We start from the raw sequence: 18002 nt of genomic DNA on the forward strand, positions 1-18002 counted from the left end.
AGAACTAGGGGATTATCAAAACGACTTTAGACCAGGAAGATCAACTATCCACGCAATCCGTACTCTATACCAAACAATAGAGACAAACATATAGTTTTTGTTGACTTCAGAAGTGCTTTCGGTTCAATAAAAAATAAAAAAGATAAAATAACAGAAGAACTCGAAAGACAAGGAATTCCAAAATTCTTATTAGGATAATTAATAGAAATAATACTAAATAAGAATGACATTAAAGTGAGATTCCAAGGCACAACATCAGAAAATATACACACGAATAAAGGCGTCAAACAGGGAGACCCAATATCACCAACGATGTAATACAGATACTAGCATACGCAGTTGATGCGACTATCATAGAAAATGGACACAGGGAATTAATAAAGACGATTAACAAATTAGAAGAAGAAGAAGCCTGAACTTACGAGATAAATGCAGAAAAAACAAAATATATGAAAATAGGGAGAAAACCAGAAAGCAAACCAAATGAAAACTAACAAATATAATTATGAAACAGTATCGACCTTCAACTATCTAGGCATAACGTTAGGACAAACAACCAGAGAAAGGATAAAGGAAAGGATACAAAAAGGCTATCAACAAACAAAAACCTATTAAAAAACAAAAACATAACCAAAAAAAACCAAAATAAAAAATGTACAAAACCCTAATAAGTCCAATAATGCGATGGAAACAATAGTAATCAACAAAAAGGAAGAAGAAGAAAAAGAACTTAAAAGAGCCAAGAGAAAGATGATGAGAACTATAACAGGTCCAAACACAACACAGGAGGGAGAAAGGAGATCAAAGAAAAACGTAGAAATAGAGAAAGAGCTGGAGAAGGAAAATATAGTGAGATACATAAAAGTACAAATACTCAATTGGGCCGAGCGTATAATGAGAAGAAAACCAACTGAAATGATCGAAAGAATAACCCTATTGCGGCCAAGAAGTAGAGGCAGGCCGAGAAAGACTTGGAACAACGAAATAGAGGAGGACATAAGAGCACTTAATATAGAGAGCTAGATGGCAAAATGCCGGAACCGAAGGAATGGAAAATAATAACAAAAGCAGCTAAGACAAACGATTAACTATAAAGAAAACAAAAATAGAAAACGAGGGATAATCAACTTCAAAAAAGGATTTAAAAGCACTATAAGCGATTGCCATAATTCAAAGGATTGAAAGGCTTGATGATGATTGTCAGAAATCATAATAATCAAGTATTTGCTAACAACATAACGAATGATCTCACACTTTATATTTTGTTATAAAATGAAAATAACCAAAAATAGGTAATGCGTCATTAACTGTACTAAGCATAACCTTATTTGTCTAGCTGCTAGATCTAGCAGGTGTCTTAATTAGGTATGACCTTATTATTTCTCCACCTGGCGGCTGTATAAGTTTTACAAATTTCTTGTTGAGTTATAATAAAACGAAACTATACACATACCTCAAGAAGAAAACGCGTTTCATCTCTTCTGGGATATTAATACCTTCCGCTTCGCATCGAGTATCAAACTATCAACAAAAGGAAATTCATCATTTTCCTCCCTTAGTACGTAAATGGGTATCTAAGTGAGTTTCCTTTTATTTCAACCAGAAAGAAATTTCAAATTTCAAGATATTCTTATTTTTTTTTCCTTAGAATACAAAAGCACTACATACAGTTTCATTTAATTATTAAATCTGTAGAAATATAAAAAGAAACAGAAAGAAGATTTCAACTTAAGTATTTTTTGTTTTATTTTCTGTGTAAGTAGGGACTTTCTCATATTAGACTCCAAAAGGAGTCACATATCATTTTCTTCTTGCTTTTCTAAATATGCTATAAGTTATCTTCAAGACGATATACGAAGGTTAATTGATCATGAGTTCAAGAACAACGTGAAAGAGGGCGATATAGTGACAGTGATAAAGATCCAAAAGCTTAAGTGGTTTGGTCATATATCAAGAAGAGATACAAAAGTCCTGCTACAAGTAACAGTGGAGGGCAGCCCTAGAAGGATCAAGATATCCACCTAAAGATCGCTGGGAAACAAGTAATGCAATTTATTGCATCGATGGGGTTGAGGAACTGGAGACAAATTGTGGAGGATAGGAAGAAGTGGATCAGGATAGTGAGAGAAACGAGCAAGAAACTCTTAAAGTGGAGTGATTCACCGCAAAAGGTAAATCCACAGAGCCCAAACAGGCGGCTATCATCCGCAATGGATGGATATATATCTATATTGTTAAGAAGGTATAAACCACAGCTTTAACGCTGAGCTATGGTTGTTTTTCGTGCTCGTTTAGTAGCTCTGAGATTTCTTCACTGGTTCAATGGTCATTATTTTCTTTATTTTTGATTAGAATACTCTTTTAGTAATCAAAAGCTTCATATACTTGACGAAGTGTCTACACAATCTAATTTTATATGCAACGAAGACATCACAATATGATCAGGCTTCACGATCGGTTTATTCTTATGTTTCCTCAGTTGAAGCTCGATGGATACTACTTGTAATGAGGTGCGTCGTCTCTACTACCCAATAAGCAAATATAGTATGGATATTCATTGTATCCGCCTTGTATTCCCACCAGAAAATGTACCATCTTAAAATTCTCAATCACTGACCAGATAACTCTTTAACTTTGAAGTTTGAAACATCAATATCAATATCTCCGTTATTTCTTTGAACATTACAGAATGAACCACAGCCGTGATGTAAATCTAGAAGATGACCTGGTGCAATATCGATTAACAGAAGGGCGCTAAAACAGAATCATTTTCTACTTAAATGGCAACTGGGACAAATAATTTAAGTCTTTAGTCATCTAATAAACGAGGTTTCTATATATCCCCTTTTTTAAATTAACGTAGATCTTTATATTTGTTAATAATCAATTTGTTTCATCATATCATATTTTTGACTGAAACATTGCTACAAAAAAGAATTATAATACGACTTTTTGGTACTTTATATTTAACGGCTGATTTGTGATCTTCAACTTCAAGCAAGATTCGTGAGCAGATCAGAAGTTTAATAATGGTCTGGGATCGTATTGTGCTGCTTCCGTTTCATATTATGAGAACAATTTCTTTGTCTAAGTCAAATCACCCATGACTAGCGGAAAACAATTCTTTCTATCTGAAAAAGTGGAAGATGACTAATCATAAAATGTGTATAGAAATAGAATATCTATCAACTGGTATCATCTTTGGAACTTGGTCTTCGATCCGAAACACTTTTTTCCCATGCGATTTCTGTTGCGATATTTTTCCTAATGGAATCTTCAGGTTTTCAAATTCATTACATACTTCATAAACCGTGTAAAATTGAAATTGTGTACATAGATAGTGTGTACTAGGGAGAAACTTAAATGTATCTCCATCCAAGTTTTATTTTCATCAAACTAAAGAATACGTGGGTAACTAAATTTTATCAACTTTAACCAGATTTAATTACGATTTTCAAACTACAGACGTCGGAATTCTATACTTCGCTGTAAGTACATTTATAGCTTCCTCTTTTCTTAGTTATACTTACAATTAGTATTCTTCATATCCGTCCAATAGCGTACGTTTTTTAACAATGAATGTTGTCTTCGACCAGGTCTACGTTGTCCTTCGATTTTTCCTTCTATTATTAATTTCAGTACATTATACTTGTTGTTACGGCATATGTGGCCCAAATAAGCGTCATTTCTTCTCTTTATTGTTGTAAGTTTTTCCCCATACGTCCAAGCACTTCATCGTTAGGTATATGTTGAGTCCACGATATTTTTAGAAGTCTACGGAAGATCCACATTTCAAAAGCCTAGAGTCTGTTCATGGTATCTACGTTTAATGTCCATGTTTTTGCTCCATACAAGAGAACTGAGTGCACGTACTCCTTTACAAAACGGTATGTTAAGTTTAAGTTCAAGGTTGCGTTACCTAATAGGTTTTTCACCTTTAGGAATATGGCTCTAGCTTGTTCTATACGTGATTTTACTTTGACGTCAGGATCTACATTTGTCAGATGGAAGTCTTGTTATGGCCATTACTTTTGTTTTCGTTACATTAATTTTCATGCAACGAGTATAATAATGTTAAAAATACCTTAGGACTTGAAACAACATATTACTAACAAAAAACAGCTGACTACAAGCCCGCAATACTAAATATTTGAGCTACCTTTTACATAGCTGAAGTATCCGCTGTTTTAAAATGTGGTCCGGCGATACCTAGGGGACTTCAATGGAAATACAGTGCTGCAAAAAAAATCTACGTAAACTGATATGGTGGCGGAAGATCCAGCTCGTTTGGGTGCCCTGTCATTCGGGCAACGATTAGACTAATTCCTTCGACATACTAGGGTCAGCAAAATGACCATAGAGAGCCCAGAGTCCATTTTTGGTATAACTAAAATTGTGATTATCCCATCTCTTATAATTCTGCTCGCAAGAAAGTCGCTACAAAGACGGATGGAAATACATGCCTTCTGCAGATTCTGAATATCGTTGGGCAATAAGAAGGAAGAAGCTGCAGATAAAGTCTTCGGTGAGGAGGTTCACGTCAAGGTTTTAAGTGCAATACAACGGACCTATCAGGAAACGAATGCACGTTTATTGACTATCAACTGTCTTAATGATGAACTATTGTTTTTTTAATAAACCCTCAAGGCACCCCATCTCCTTACTCCATATGAAGGGGAATATAAGGGAATGGTTGAGATACTCATGTAGCTCATTAGCATGGACAGCTCCTAACGAAGCGGTCGCGTGCAGTATCCTATAATTATCGTTCGTAACATTTAGATTTTGAGTCGGTTGTACTAGATTGTATATAATCTACAAAGACGGATGGAAACACATGCCTTCTGCCTATCAATAACCGACTGGTGGCTGTTGTGGCATGGTAAGATTCTAAATATCGCTGGTGCAATAAGAAGGAAGACGATGCAGATAAAGTCTTCGGTGAGGGCCCAGCACACACATGCGAAGTTCAAACAGACGAGCAAGCCAATGACGTTAAAATGTTCACGTCAAGGTTTTTCATTACAAAGTCATTAGTTTTTGATGGTTTTAAGAGGAATAGAACGGGCCTTTCAGAAAACGTATGCACATTCATTGACTATTCACACTATTGTTTTTTTAATAAACCCTCAAGGCGCCCCATCTCCTTACTCCATATGAAGGGGAATATAAGAGAATAGTTAAGATGTAGCTCATTAGCATTGACGACTCCTAACGAAACGGTCGCGTGCAGTATCCAATAATTATCGTTCGTAACATTTAGATTTTGAATCGGTTGTACTAGATTGTATATATTCATTAAAAATATCGTCGAAACTTTTATTGATTTATAAAATTTTATGATTATGACAATAATTAAAGGTAATTTTTATCACTATATAGTTGAAAGCAATGTTTCGAACAAATCCATTAAATTTGTGCAAACGTTTCAATTTTCGCAATAAGTCTACATTATAAAATGTTGGTTAACACAAAACAGGCAACATTATCTATTGTATTGCTTATCTGGACATGAGGTAAACTTTTATCAACTATAATGAATAATGTTTGCAATTCGCGAAATATTAATCATTTCCTAGGTATGTGCTTAAACATCGAAAATATGAGTGTATCCGTTTACTATGACAATACTATCAAATTTTATAGTTTCAATATTGTACACATACATGTATTTCGATATATAGGATCAGATTTCACTATTGTAATTAATTAAATTAATCATCAAAAATTTTCGCATTGTATCTATATTGAAACCAATGTTAAACATGTTACAAAATTAGTCATGAAATAAGTCAATTAGTGCTTCAAAAAGAAAAAGCAATTGCATAGCGTAAGGCAGTGTAAGTCTTTTTAATTCATCATCAGCTATCACAACTACATACGCATCACAACGACCAGTCTCTTTCTGGTTATGCACGTAAAAATAAACTTGCTAGCTTGCATATACGGGGTCTGACAAGTAATAAGACCAGCTCACACATCCCCTATTGCAATGGCCATAAATCTGGCTCATACACCCAATTCGCTAGATTTAGATTATTTTCTGTTTCCAGACTTGAAAAATGGGCTCGATAGTCAAAGATTTATAACAATTTTGATGATACTTATTTTAAAAATAGTATCGAAGTTATTGAAAATCGCAAGAAAATGTGTATGGAGCTAACAGGAGATTACGTTGAAAAATAAATATATTTTTATCCAAAATTTTTATGTTTTTGTTGGGCCAGTTACGTCTGGGACCATCCTCCCAATTAAACAGCCGTTAAGTATGAAAATAACCGTTGGTTTTAGAACCTTTATCAAGTTTTGTGATGGAAACGTAATCCAATGTCTAGACATATGGCGATAGTTACAGTTTGCTTTTTATAGAACCCATTAGTTTACAAATATTTTATTTGTTTAATTATTAAGTTGTGATTAAACATTAAAAAACAAACAAATATCATTAGTTACTTTCGAGGTGAAATATTTTCTCACAACAAAGGGACAATAATCTATTCAAAACAACTTATAGCACACGTGCTTTTTATGCCTTACTTCTTTGAATGAACATAAAACATTTATGATCATCAACTTCCTTTATATAGATTGAAATAGATAAAAGAAATCGAATGAATAAGCAAACGCATTCAAATTTGTTCTTTACGTATATTTCATATAACGAATAAGTATTAATTTTCTCATAGTGTGGACAATGAATACAGAGAAATTTAATTTTAACCAAACAAAATGTTTGACGTTAATGGAACAACAAATTGGAAGAATGTTAGTATATGATTTATAGGGTTAATTAATACTTCATTTTTATTTATATTCATTTGTTTGAATAATTCAAATGATTACTTCGTGAATGTTGCAGCACTTGATATGGAATAAAACAACGTGCAAAAACTTACATATCACGAATCTTGCACATTGTTCAACAATATGCAAGACTTTCGTCATGATATCATAGCTGCCAATAAAGGCGTGCAAAGTGCAATGCAATGCAAGACACATCTTGATCAAAGGCAAAATAAAGCTCAGCTATTTAATTCAATATCGTACTTGCTATTTTGGGGCCATCCTTATTGCATTGCAATGTCAATCAAATAAGTTGATCGATCTTCTCACTGTTGTTTGGAGATGTTTTTTGGTAGCAATTATTCGCTTTAATTTCAATTTTAGTGAGTTAACAGTCGAACAGAACTCTGGCTAGAGACTTGTATAATATCAAACAATATGCAATATATATTCCACGATGTCTTGCTCTTTCTTTCGAGCGGCTTCATCTCCGTCGTCCTGTGCCATCTTATACATGATCGTCCTGGTAGTCTGTGGCCTTCCGGTTTTTGATAGTATGCAAGTGACCAAGCCATCTTAGTCTCACACACATATCTGTTAACAAGATGGGCTCTCCAAACATCTCAACGTTAGTACGGATGCGCCATTGGTCTTGGATTGGGCCATTGATACGCCTAAGTACTTTTATCTCTCACGAGTTGAGTCTTGATTCGTCCCTAGAAGTCATTGCCCAGGTTTCAGAAGCATACATGACAATTGGCTTTATTACCGCACAGTATATCCTCTATTTTGTCCGCCTGCTGAGTAGACCAGTTTTCACTCTCTCGTGTATCTTCAGTGAAGTATCGTTGTGTTCAGTGATGAGAGAGACAAGGTATTTGAAGTTGACAACATGCTCGAAAGTGTAATTATCTACCATAAACGCTGCCATGGTCTGCGTGGTCTCGGCTGCGCGACAAGAGCATGTACTTTGTTAGATTAACTGCTGAAAGTAACGAGAAAGTTTTTAAATCGAAAATAACAAGATTCATCCTGGAATTCTAAATTATGCAATAAAAATGGAACCGAACCGATAAAGTAATTACCAAAAAATGCATTATTTCTAGCGTTTTGTCTGTCCGTCTGTCTGTAGCATCGATATCTCCTCACAGGAAGCATGTAGCGAGCTCGGGTTGTTTGCATTTACTTGACATTGACAAAATTATATTGATAAATAGATCACCACCAACAAAAATAAGTAAAAACTATCAATTGAATGAATTTTTGTACTAGCATCGACATTCATGTTGTAGGTGATCTATTAATCAATATAATTTTTCAATGTCAAGTAATATTTTTATGTACGTAAGGCCGTGATTTCGATAAAGACCTCAAAAGGTGGAAACGTCAAATTTTTCATGGAAACTTCCTTTTTGTAAATTAAGATTTTTCTTAATATTTATTAATTGATAAGTTGAAAAATGCGCTTAGTCTCTCGCGCCGAGAGGACGACGACTTTTTTACTTCTTATCAACATATTACGTCTTGTATTCTGTTTAACCCACAGAACAACCCTTCTACTAAGCAGAAGGGAAATAGAGCTTAGAGATGACTTCCGGATATTCAAAGAAGAATCCAATCGAACAAGGCTCAGTGTGAGACCACGCAGAGACGGCAGCGTTTACGGTTGATAACCACATCTTCGAGCATGATGACAACTTCCAATAAATTGGCTCTCTTATTACTCAACACTACGAAACTCCACTGGAGATACAGGTAAACTGGAAACAAGGCTTATTACAGATGCTGAAATTCCGCTTACTCAGCAGGTGCACAAAAGGGAGGATCTACCATACAGTACTAAGGCCAATTGTCACGCTCGCTTCTGACACCTGGGCAGGAGACGAACTGAGACTCAACTCGTAGGAAAGAAAGTACTTAGACGCATCTATGGCCCAATCCAATACGTACTAACGTTGAGACGCATGGAGACCCCAGCCTGTTAAAAGACATCAAGAGTTTGAGACCAAGATGGCTAGGTCACGTTGAACGGATACCGCAGGGTCGAGAAGTCAATGTTGCATTCTGGTAAAAGTCGGAAGGCCGCATACTACCAGGACGGCCATGCATAAGATGGCAGGACGACGTAGAACATGACCTAAAAAGAACTTGGCATCCGAAACTGCCGGAAAAAAGTCCAACATCGAGAAGAATGGAGGGCAGTTGTCTGGGAGGCCGAAGTTCTTCTAGGACCGAGCGACAATCGGTAAGGTAAAGTGAGAATAATGATTAGTGTTGATTGATAACACTGGTCAACAGTGGTTTTGGTGCCGAAGATTTTGGAGGTGATTTCTTATGAATTTGATGCCCTGAATTCAAATATGCTATTAGTTTTGCCTATCAGCTCGACTTTTAAAGATATCAACATTTTTGTGAATTATACATTACACTATTTTAAAAGAAAAACTATTGTTTACAGAAACAAATTAAACAAGGAATTTTTATTATATTACTCAGATATTATTTATTATACACAATAGTAAACAGAAAAAGTCGTCATTAAACCAATTACTCACTAAACTTTTGCGCGATATTCTTGAATTTATTTTAGAACAATCCCGTTTTAAAGACCAGCAGTAATCTGCCATCATGTGAGTATCCCATCTTCCTTGATAGCGATCCTCCATACATTTTATATCTTGGTGAAATCTTTCACCTTGCTCCTCACTAATGTCGCCTAAATTATCAGGAAAACGGTCTAAGTGGCTGTGTAAATAGTGCTCCTTAATGCTCATGTTACACGCAAGTGATTTGAAATTATTCAGCATCTCATTGACTAATTCAACATAGTTTTCAGCTTTGTGTTTATCCAGAAAACTTTGGACAACTGAAACAAATGAATTCTAGGCTTTAATCAGCTGTCTTATTTGTGGGCCATCAAATATTCCTGCTTCAATTTTTTCTTCACTCAGCTGAGGCATTTTTTCCCTATATATGCAAAGCATGATCCATTTTTATCAATAGCCTTTACAAACTGATTCATTAGACTAAGCTTGATACGCAGTGGTGGAAAGATGATTTTCTCTCGTGGAACTAAAGGATCATTGATGATATTCTTTCCCCAACATCCATGTTTTCTCTCCTAGGCCACTTTTTTCTAACCCATTGTTGCGTTTTGTCTCTACTATCCCAAAGACACAAGAAACAAGGATACTTGGTGTGGCCAAGGAGAAAGTTTACCATTTTTAAGTTTACACAAATCACCCATTGGTGATTATGTGATTCTGTTTTCCAGTAACGTGTATTCTCCGCATATGTAGCAAAAAATATTAGGATTATGTACATAGCTTCCTCTACTTGAGCTCATTTTATTTCTATTCAAGAACACAAATACGACACATTAACAATCTACGTTTTAGATTTACTTTTAAACAACTCGTTACTAAAGAGAAATTTTATACGACGCTAACTTCTATCTATCTGCACCGCATTCACAAACTAACTTCAACTCACAACTGCAGTTGAAGTTTTGAAGGTCACTTAAAATACTGGACAGCTTCATCTATCGGATTTCTATGGAACTAACTGGATGACACTAATAAGTAGGATTAAATCCCACTTGTTAACCGTTTGTCAACCAATCAATTATATATCTCATATTGTTAGTCTTCTTTTTGTAATAAATGAATTAAAATAATAATTATTTTTGGAAATAATAATAAGTTATTTCATAAATATTATTATTTTGAATTCAATTTGTTACAAAAGAAGACTGTCAATAAGGAAAATATACAAGAATCTATCCCTGTATAAATTTTACAACACTCATACTTGAAAGTATTAAATAGAAAAAAGCATTGATAGATAAGTGAATTTATCTAAAAATCTAGAGTTGATACAGAAAAACTGCTTTCATATTTAGATTCAGCAATAAAAATGTAGTTAAAATCAGCTCAAAAATACTAGGCACCCAAAAAAAATTTTTTTTGTAGGCCTGTGTAATAGAAGTACTAGAGTTGTAGATAGGTTTGATTGAGGAAAAAATTGGAAGTTGATACTGAAAATCTCTCTCAAACGAGTTAGGTATCTAATATCAACTTTAACATCACTAACGGTGATAAAGAAGGAAACAGTATATGTAAATTAAATAATGGATATGGATATGTAGATAGGTATTGAACTAATATCATTCAACAATGGAAAATGGGCATATTTCCATATGGAATAGATGAGCATGGTGTTTTGAAAAGATTTTTTTTCAGTGTTAATAAGACTCATCTTCGGGAAAAAGTAGATAAATACGAACATTATGTTTCATTATACGCATTCCCAAACGAAAATAGTAAAGTATTGCAGATGTCTCAAAGTCTGTCGCCAACAGAGTTAAAGTAAAAATGGAGGAAAACAAACATTTCGACCGAACCAGGTGGAAAAATGTCGAAAGTACTTCGTGCAGATAGGAAAATAAAGAACGTTTGCCAGGCAAATCGTAGAAAGCGTATAGCCCCTTTGATTAATTTTGAGGAAGTTATGATTTTCAAAAGAACATTCCGGGGTAGTTTGTTCATTCGTAAGTTCAATATTATAGTTATTCGATTTCTTTTATATTAAACGATTTGTTTTTGTTTTAATTTGATAAAGTTAAATTTGAATTACACAGTTTCTAATGAGTGATCTGGGTCATATGATTAAAATCAAATGAAATAAAGGTAATCACCGAAACAATATCTAGGTGATATAATGGGTAACGTTATTAGACCTAAATATTCCGATAAAAGAATTTTTATACGTTTATTGAATATATTATCAAATAGGAAGCGATTGAACATTTTAAGAATTTATATTGGCGATTAAATTGTCTTTATTCTGATTTACAGTTAAATATTGATTATTATTAAATATTCCGACTAATGGATTATAATTGCAAAATTTTATTTCCGTGTCCTTTCAAGGAATTAAATCAAACCAAAGTCGATTCAGGTGGTAATTAACAATAATTATAACACATTGTCGTAATAGGTAAACTAGGCAATTGGCAAATAAGCCTCCAATACCTGGTTAATTAGATGCACGAATAGAAATTATTTGAATATAGTTAATTGAGAACGTGAAACAAATAAACTAAAATATTTAATTTTATAGAATATTCTAATAGAATAAAATTGAGATAGTTAAAAATTCAAGAATTATTCTGTGTTGAGCTTGACTGTGGTTTTGGTCCCGTATTTTATTCAGTCTTACTCAACAGGTGAAATGTGAAAAATATTGTTAAACGTTCTAAAAATATGAGCGATAGCGATAGGACTTTCTATTCAACATTAGATAAGCTCGTAGAATAAAACATCTTTTTTGCGAACTGTCGAGTGTTTCTTCGTAGCAATCTTCTATTATTTTGGGAAATTGTGATCTCCCGCATGTCTCAGAAATATTGGAAAACTGAAATAAACATTCACTATTTACCGATTTTACGCAAATCTTCGGTAGTATATATAGGAAAAAAGTGTCGATAAATCTTATCCAATTATCAAAAATAATAATTAGGGTCCTTGCAAAATTTTTCTTATACCTTAACTACGTTTAGTATATCATTCTTAATCACACACTATTTTTTTAAGCGGTATATTAGTTCATAAAAAAATAAATAAATTTGATTACCTAAATTACGTGCCAAAACTCATTTCTTGTCACCTGACTGAGTGTGACGTAGAAAGTAAGTAATCAGCACTGAAAGATAATACAAATGTTTCAACATCAAAAACTTTAATCAAAACATAATCTTCAAATCTATCGTCTTTATGACTACATTTTAATAAAGTTCAAGCAAGAAAAATGTGATAATGACGTTACTATAAGAAAGCCAAAATTAGTAGTACTTATGTATCTGCTTTTACTCCACGTATTTCAGCTGAAGTAAATAATTGATTATTAGCAAAGAACGTAGAAACCATGAATGCAACTATCTTAGATAGATTGTCTGATCTTGTTTCGATAAATCCTATTTCGGCCATTATTACAATTAGAAGAGTATTTGAAACCCTTACAAAAACAGAAATCGCACTAAACAACCAATTACCTCCCCTCACAACAACAGAATGGCGTTTGAAAGGCGACACGCGGCGACCATGTATCAGTATTTACTTACTTTCTACGTCACAACTGCAGAAACCAATAAAAACATATATTCTGTCATGTGTTATTATTCAAATTATCAGCAACTTATATTTGCGATTTACAATATTTTATGTTGTAATATAATACAATTCAACCTAAATTTAGAAATAAGAAGTCATGTATAAATTTTTAAATATATTAAATACCCAAATTACCGTTCACTGCAAGGACCCTGATGGAAAATTAAAAGTAAAATTACTACCCATGAAGAAAATGAGTTAGACTTGGCAACAAGGATAAGATATCGACAGAACGGAGCAATAAAATAGGCAGAGATCAAAAGGATCCTTGCACAAACATCCGTTTAGTTTATTAGTGGATTACAAATCACTAATGGCAAGACATAAAAAGGCCTTGAAAAACCGACACCCAGAACAATAGAAGAAGCAAAAAAAGAGGAGTAGAAATAAAGACCAAATTCATGATCAACACAAGAAAAAGTTAATTGCCCCAATTGTTATATAGTGTGTTCATAAAGTAAAGTAACTTGCCAATATTGCGATTTCTATAGGTCTGCAAAAAAATGGTGAAAAAACCTTTTCAAAAAATGAAAAATGTAAATAGAGCACTTCTACAATCGTTCAAATGCAAAGCTGATTATCAAAATAAAAATAAAATCCTTAGTTTTTTATTTCAAAAGTATATAGCAGTCATTAATTGAATTATTTGTATTTGTATTAAAATTTACAAAATAAATGATAAAAACGACTTAAATAATTTAAGTAAAATGCATAGCACTATTAAGAAAAAAATAAATTTCTATTTTGATTCTAATTTAATATTCATGATGTAGGTGATCTATTGATTGATATAAATAAGCAAATTGTCAGTGTCAATATCATATTTTGATTTTTGATAAAGACTAAAAGTACTCAAAATGTCAAAATTTTTAAATCATTAAAAATTATTAAAAGAAAACTAAATTATATAACAGAAGAAATCTAAAATTAAGATGATTTAAAAACTTATATATAATCGTTACATTCCAATAGAAATAGTAACTGTTCAATCAAGAGTTCCTTGACTTGTTTCATGTAGTGAATCAATACACGTTCTATTTATTTTTTTCAAACTAAAGTTTCCTGCATGTTTTGATTTCTTCCGCTATTTTTCTCAATTTTTTCCTGTGTTGGGTATTACTCCACCACCCACGGACTCCCATTTTGTTCAGATCATTTATTACTTGACTTTCTCATTGACTTTTTGGTTTTCCTTCGGGCCGGTTTCCTGAGGGTTTCCATTCTGTTATTCTTTTTTTAACATCCACTTAAAAATTATCATGTATTATCACTCTATAGCATTATTAAAAGAATAAATTTAAGCCTTATGAAGTAATGCTAGTAAAAGAATTATCTAATTATTATCATGACAAAATGGAAGTCTGTAAAACCATAATGCAAAAGGTATATATTAGAGTGATACAACATATGATATTTATACAACATATAGAACGTAATTGATGGGCAGCACCTCAATTTATTGATATTTTTATTGTAAGAAATAATGTTTGAAGAGTCTAATTTATTTAAATTTATAGAGAAATCAAATGGTTCCTGCAAAAAGAAATGTGGGTAATAACAATTTTAATGGTATTTGCTTTTATATGAATGGTACATCACCACATTTTACTGTGCAGTTTGAAACTATTTAATGAAGATTTCCAAGACGTGTGGATTAGGTAAAGGACCACAAGGAATAGCCAACCAATTCTCCAGATTTATTGCTTTTAGACTAATTTATCTGGAGATATATAAAAAACATTATGTCTCTAAACCCAAATCTGATTATTAGAATGAACCAAGAAATATAAGGAAGTCAATCTAAATAAATTTTATTAAGAGAAACATTCCCATAAATTATTTTTTTCAATGTAGAACAAATGTAGACCAAATGAAGTTAAAATTATGCATACTTGAAAGTTGTATTTGTAATTAACAAATTAAAAAGAACTGAAATAACATCAACAGAGTATACTATTTAAAAAATATATATAAATAGGTTATTTAGAGGTAAAAGTGCAGCCTGTATATTTCTAACAGATCTATGCAGATTGTCCGAATTTTTGAAAAATCTTTTATTTGTAAACCTAGCAAAAATCCAAATATTAACAAATCGCATTACTTTATGAACAAATGAGACCATAGAAAGAAGAAATGAAACAGATAAGAATCAATATAGGAAGCTACGGAATACGGAATAAAAAAGATATTGGATGGGCAAGACATACATGAATTCATAAAATCGTGGACCAATTGAAGGTAGACCAATGGAAAAACCGAGAATAAGATACGTGAGATCAAGTGAGAGATGACATAAAAAGCAAGAAATAAGACGTTAGACACAATATCAACAATGGGCGAGTATGAAAAAGAATAATGAGAGGATAAAACCCATAAAACATATAGAAAGATGGAGAAAAACGACAATGAGAAACCACATGAAGTGATTAACCACAAAAAAGAATAGAAATGATCCAAGCAGCGTTTCAAACAATTTGTTATATCCTAGAAAATACTTTCATAGGTTAGGCATGCAAATATCGAATAAATAATAATAAAATAAATAAATAAAATAAAAATCACTAGACCCTCCTTAAATAAACCCCATTTCATAAATTTACTCAATTCGTAAGTATGCGATAAAAGTTTTACAGCATCCTATAAAATATTTTATTAGATTTTTATTGGATATTATATAATCTACTTGATAAAATCACGTATAAGGTTCACAAAATTAATCGGGAAATGAATACTCACATCTTATAACTGATTTTCATTATCAATGAGAATTTCGACAAATATAGAAACGTCAAGGTCTCATTTGCTGATTAATATTCAAATTTATTTCACGCAAGAGTAAACAACTTTTAAAACATTCATATTCTTTGGAAATTATCTTATATACACTGCCTTAATAAAACTGAATATTTATAAAAAATATATTTACGTGACAAAAAGATCTAATCACTATATAGTTTTAGATCATGGTAATTCAATAAAAATTGTGAATATCAATAAATATGGAATAAGTCAATAGAAACTTTCCACCTTAATTTTTAGAATTTCGTATAAAATTGAGGCAAAACGGCTCAATATGTATATTTCTCATTTTAAACCATGTTCCCAGCAGTCAATATCAATGAGACAAAAAAAATGTTTTTTGATTAACAGCAATAATTTTGTAATTATTATTTTTTGATAAAACCGCACCCTTCTTATCTTGGACATAAGTTCGTTAGTGCTTTTTATCTTAAAATTTTGAAAGTGTCAAAAATTTTATTTCACAAAATTCACAACAATTGGCAATAGCACTAATATTCAAAAGAAAATCTTTGAAATTCGTGAAAATAAATGACGAATTGCACATCAAAAAAATCAATTAACGATTTTTCCTGGAATATATCACAAAAGTCATTCAACATTATCAAAAATTCATACTGAATCACATAGAGAAAATCGTCGACATCCAAAGATATATGAAATGGATTTTGCTCTAAAGCAGCTTCTTATTTGTTGATATTGGGGATATATATTTTGAATTTCAGATTGAAGGGTTTAAACAAACTGTAATTTCTAGTTTATAGTTTTCAGTTTTATTGCATAGATTTTCAAACATAGTTTATATTTGAAGGTTCACTTTACGAAATCAGTTTGGTAGCTATGAAACGAAAGCTTGGATACAATTCTGACGTGTAAGTCGATACGTTCCCATATCCCACAGTTTCAAATGTAGCTCGTTCAACTTTTATAAGATATCTGATCAGTAAACTGTTTTCTGATCATCAAAATATATCATCATTGTTCCGTTTCTAAGAATTCCTTTATTTCATTTTTCAATTGAGATGCTCGACCAACAAAATTTCTATAACATCTACACAGTATAGAAAAAAAGAGTTTTGTGATAAAAATTCGTATTTTTGCACAGTTTCTTAACCAGATTAGTTTTGAGATCGATGAATTGAATATAACTGACAATTTCCAATAAATGCCCTGGTAGAGTCTTGGTGGCAATTACAAATTTATCAATCATTTAGTGCAGTTTGTTTTTTGGGGGGGTAAGATGTTCAATATTTTGATAAATACCAAAATTGGTCTCAGGAGAGACCTAAAATCAAGACAATTTACAACAAACAAAATTTAAATTATTGACATTTATAACTGATAAAATTGACAACCGGTGATCTCTCAAAAAAGCCCTTGTGGATCATTGGGGTATTTTTGATGTAGAGTATGAGAGAGAGAAAGATTCGATGGATAATTGTTGGGTGGGATGAGGGGAATTTATTATGGGAAGGTTTGTTGGAGTTGCCCCTGATATAGGAAAATGCTCCTCTGCAGGGTTCCTATAGAGTGCCAAAAAATAACCGCCGATATCAACTTTTACAAAACATGTTGCCATATTTAAAAACTGAAAGGTATCAACTAAAGTTTCAAAATATGAGATTTATATAAACAGTTATACACTAGACAAAACAATCTAGCCGATATGTGCAAATAATTTTGTAAGTTACAGATACAGATGATCGTGAATCTGTTTTTAAGCTCAGTGTACTAAGTACAAAATATACCATGCTGTAATTTATATACGGGTACATGGCAACTTTGTTTGTAGATGCTGGATACGAAATACCATGGCGGTTCATGATCAACTACTATTCCTGAGGGATATCTTCATGATTCGAAAATAATAGAATTTTGATTGTATTGCTATATATAACTAGCAAAATTTGTAAGTCAAGTTCTTTCTCTGTAATCGAACCTCAGTATCTATTGTTATAGTCGTAGATAAATTATAGTATTCTACTTGATTCACTTGATAAATCGCGTATGGTTATTAGATTACATTACATTAGCGTTCATTATATACGAGTATAGTTCTATTATTTTAACGAAACCACGTTTTCTGTTGAACCGTATATGTCTATGTTTATTTACGAAATATATATAAAATGGTAATTTTTGTGACTGTAGACTTTTACTGCGATACTTTCCATAAAATGCAAACTTTTACTAATGATAATTTAAATTTTAAATGTTCATGTTAAACCAGTATCCATAAATATAATTTTC

The 18002-nt window shown here is 32.3% G+C and overlaps 1 protein-coding gene and 1 long non-coding RNA gene across 5 annotated transcripts in view; one reads left to right on the forward strand and one right to left on the reverse strand.

Annotated features, from left to right (window-relative positions):
* The window catches only part of LOC130448671 (band 3 anion transport protein), a 246568-nt gene that overhangs the window by 65542 nt on the left and 163024 nt on the right, over positions 1–18002 (reverse strand). The gene's annotated exons all lie outside the window — the stretch shown is intronic.
* LOC130448675 (uncharacterized) overlaps positions 1–18002 on the forward strand; it is a 41015-nt gene that overhangs the window by 22980 nt on the left and 33 nt on the right. Inside the window, exon 2 of the long non-coding RNA XR_008910362.1 lies at positions 17545–17661. This is a non-coding gene — a long non-coding RNA (uncharacterized LOC130448675). The remainder of the gene's footprint in view (positions 1–17544; positions 17662–18002) is intronic.

Source organism: Diorhabda sublineata, chromosome 9 (assembly GCF_026230105.1).
Source record: "Diorhabda sublineata isolate icDioSubl1.1 chromosome 9, icDioSubl1.1, whole genome shotgun sequence".
NCBI classification, from domain to species: Eukaryota; Metazoa; Arthropoda; class Insecta; order Coleoptera; family Chrysomelidae; genus Diorhabda; species Diorhabda sublineata.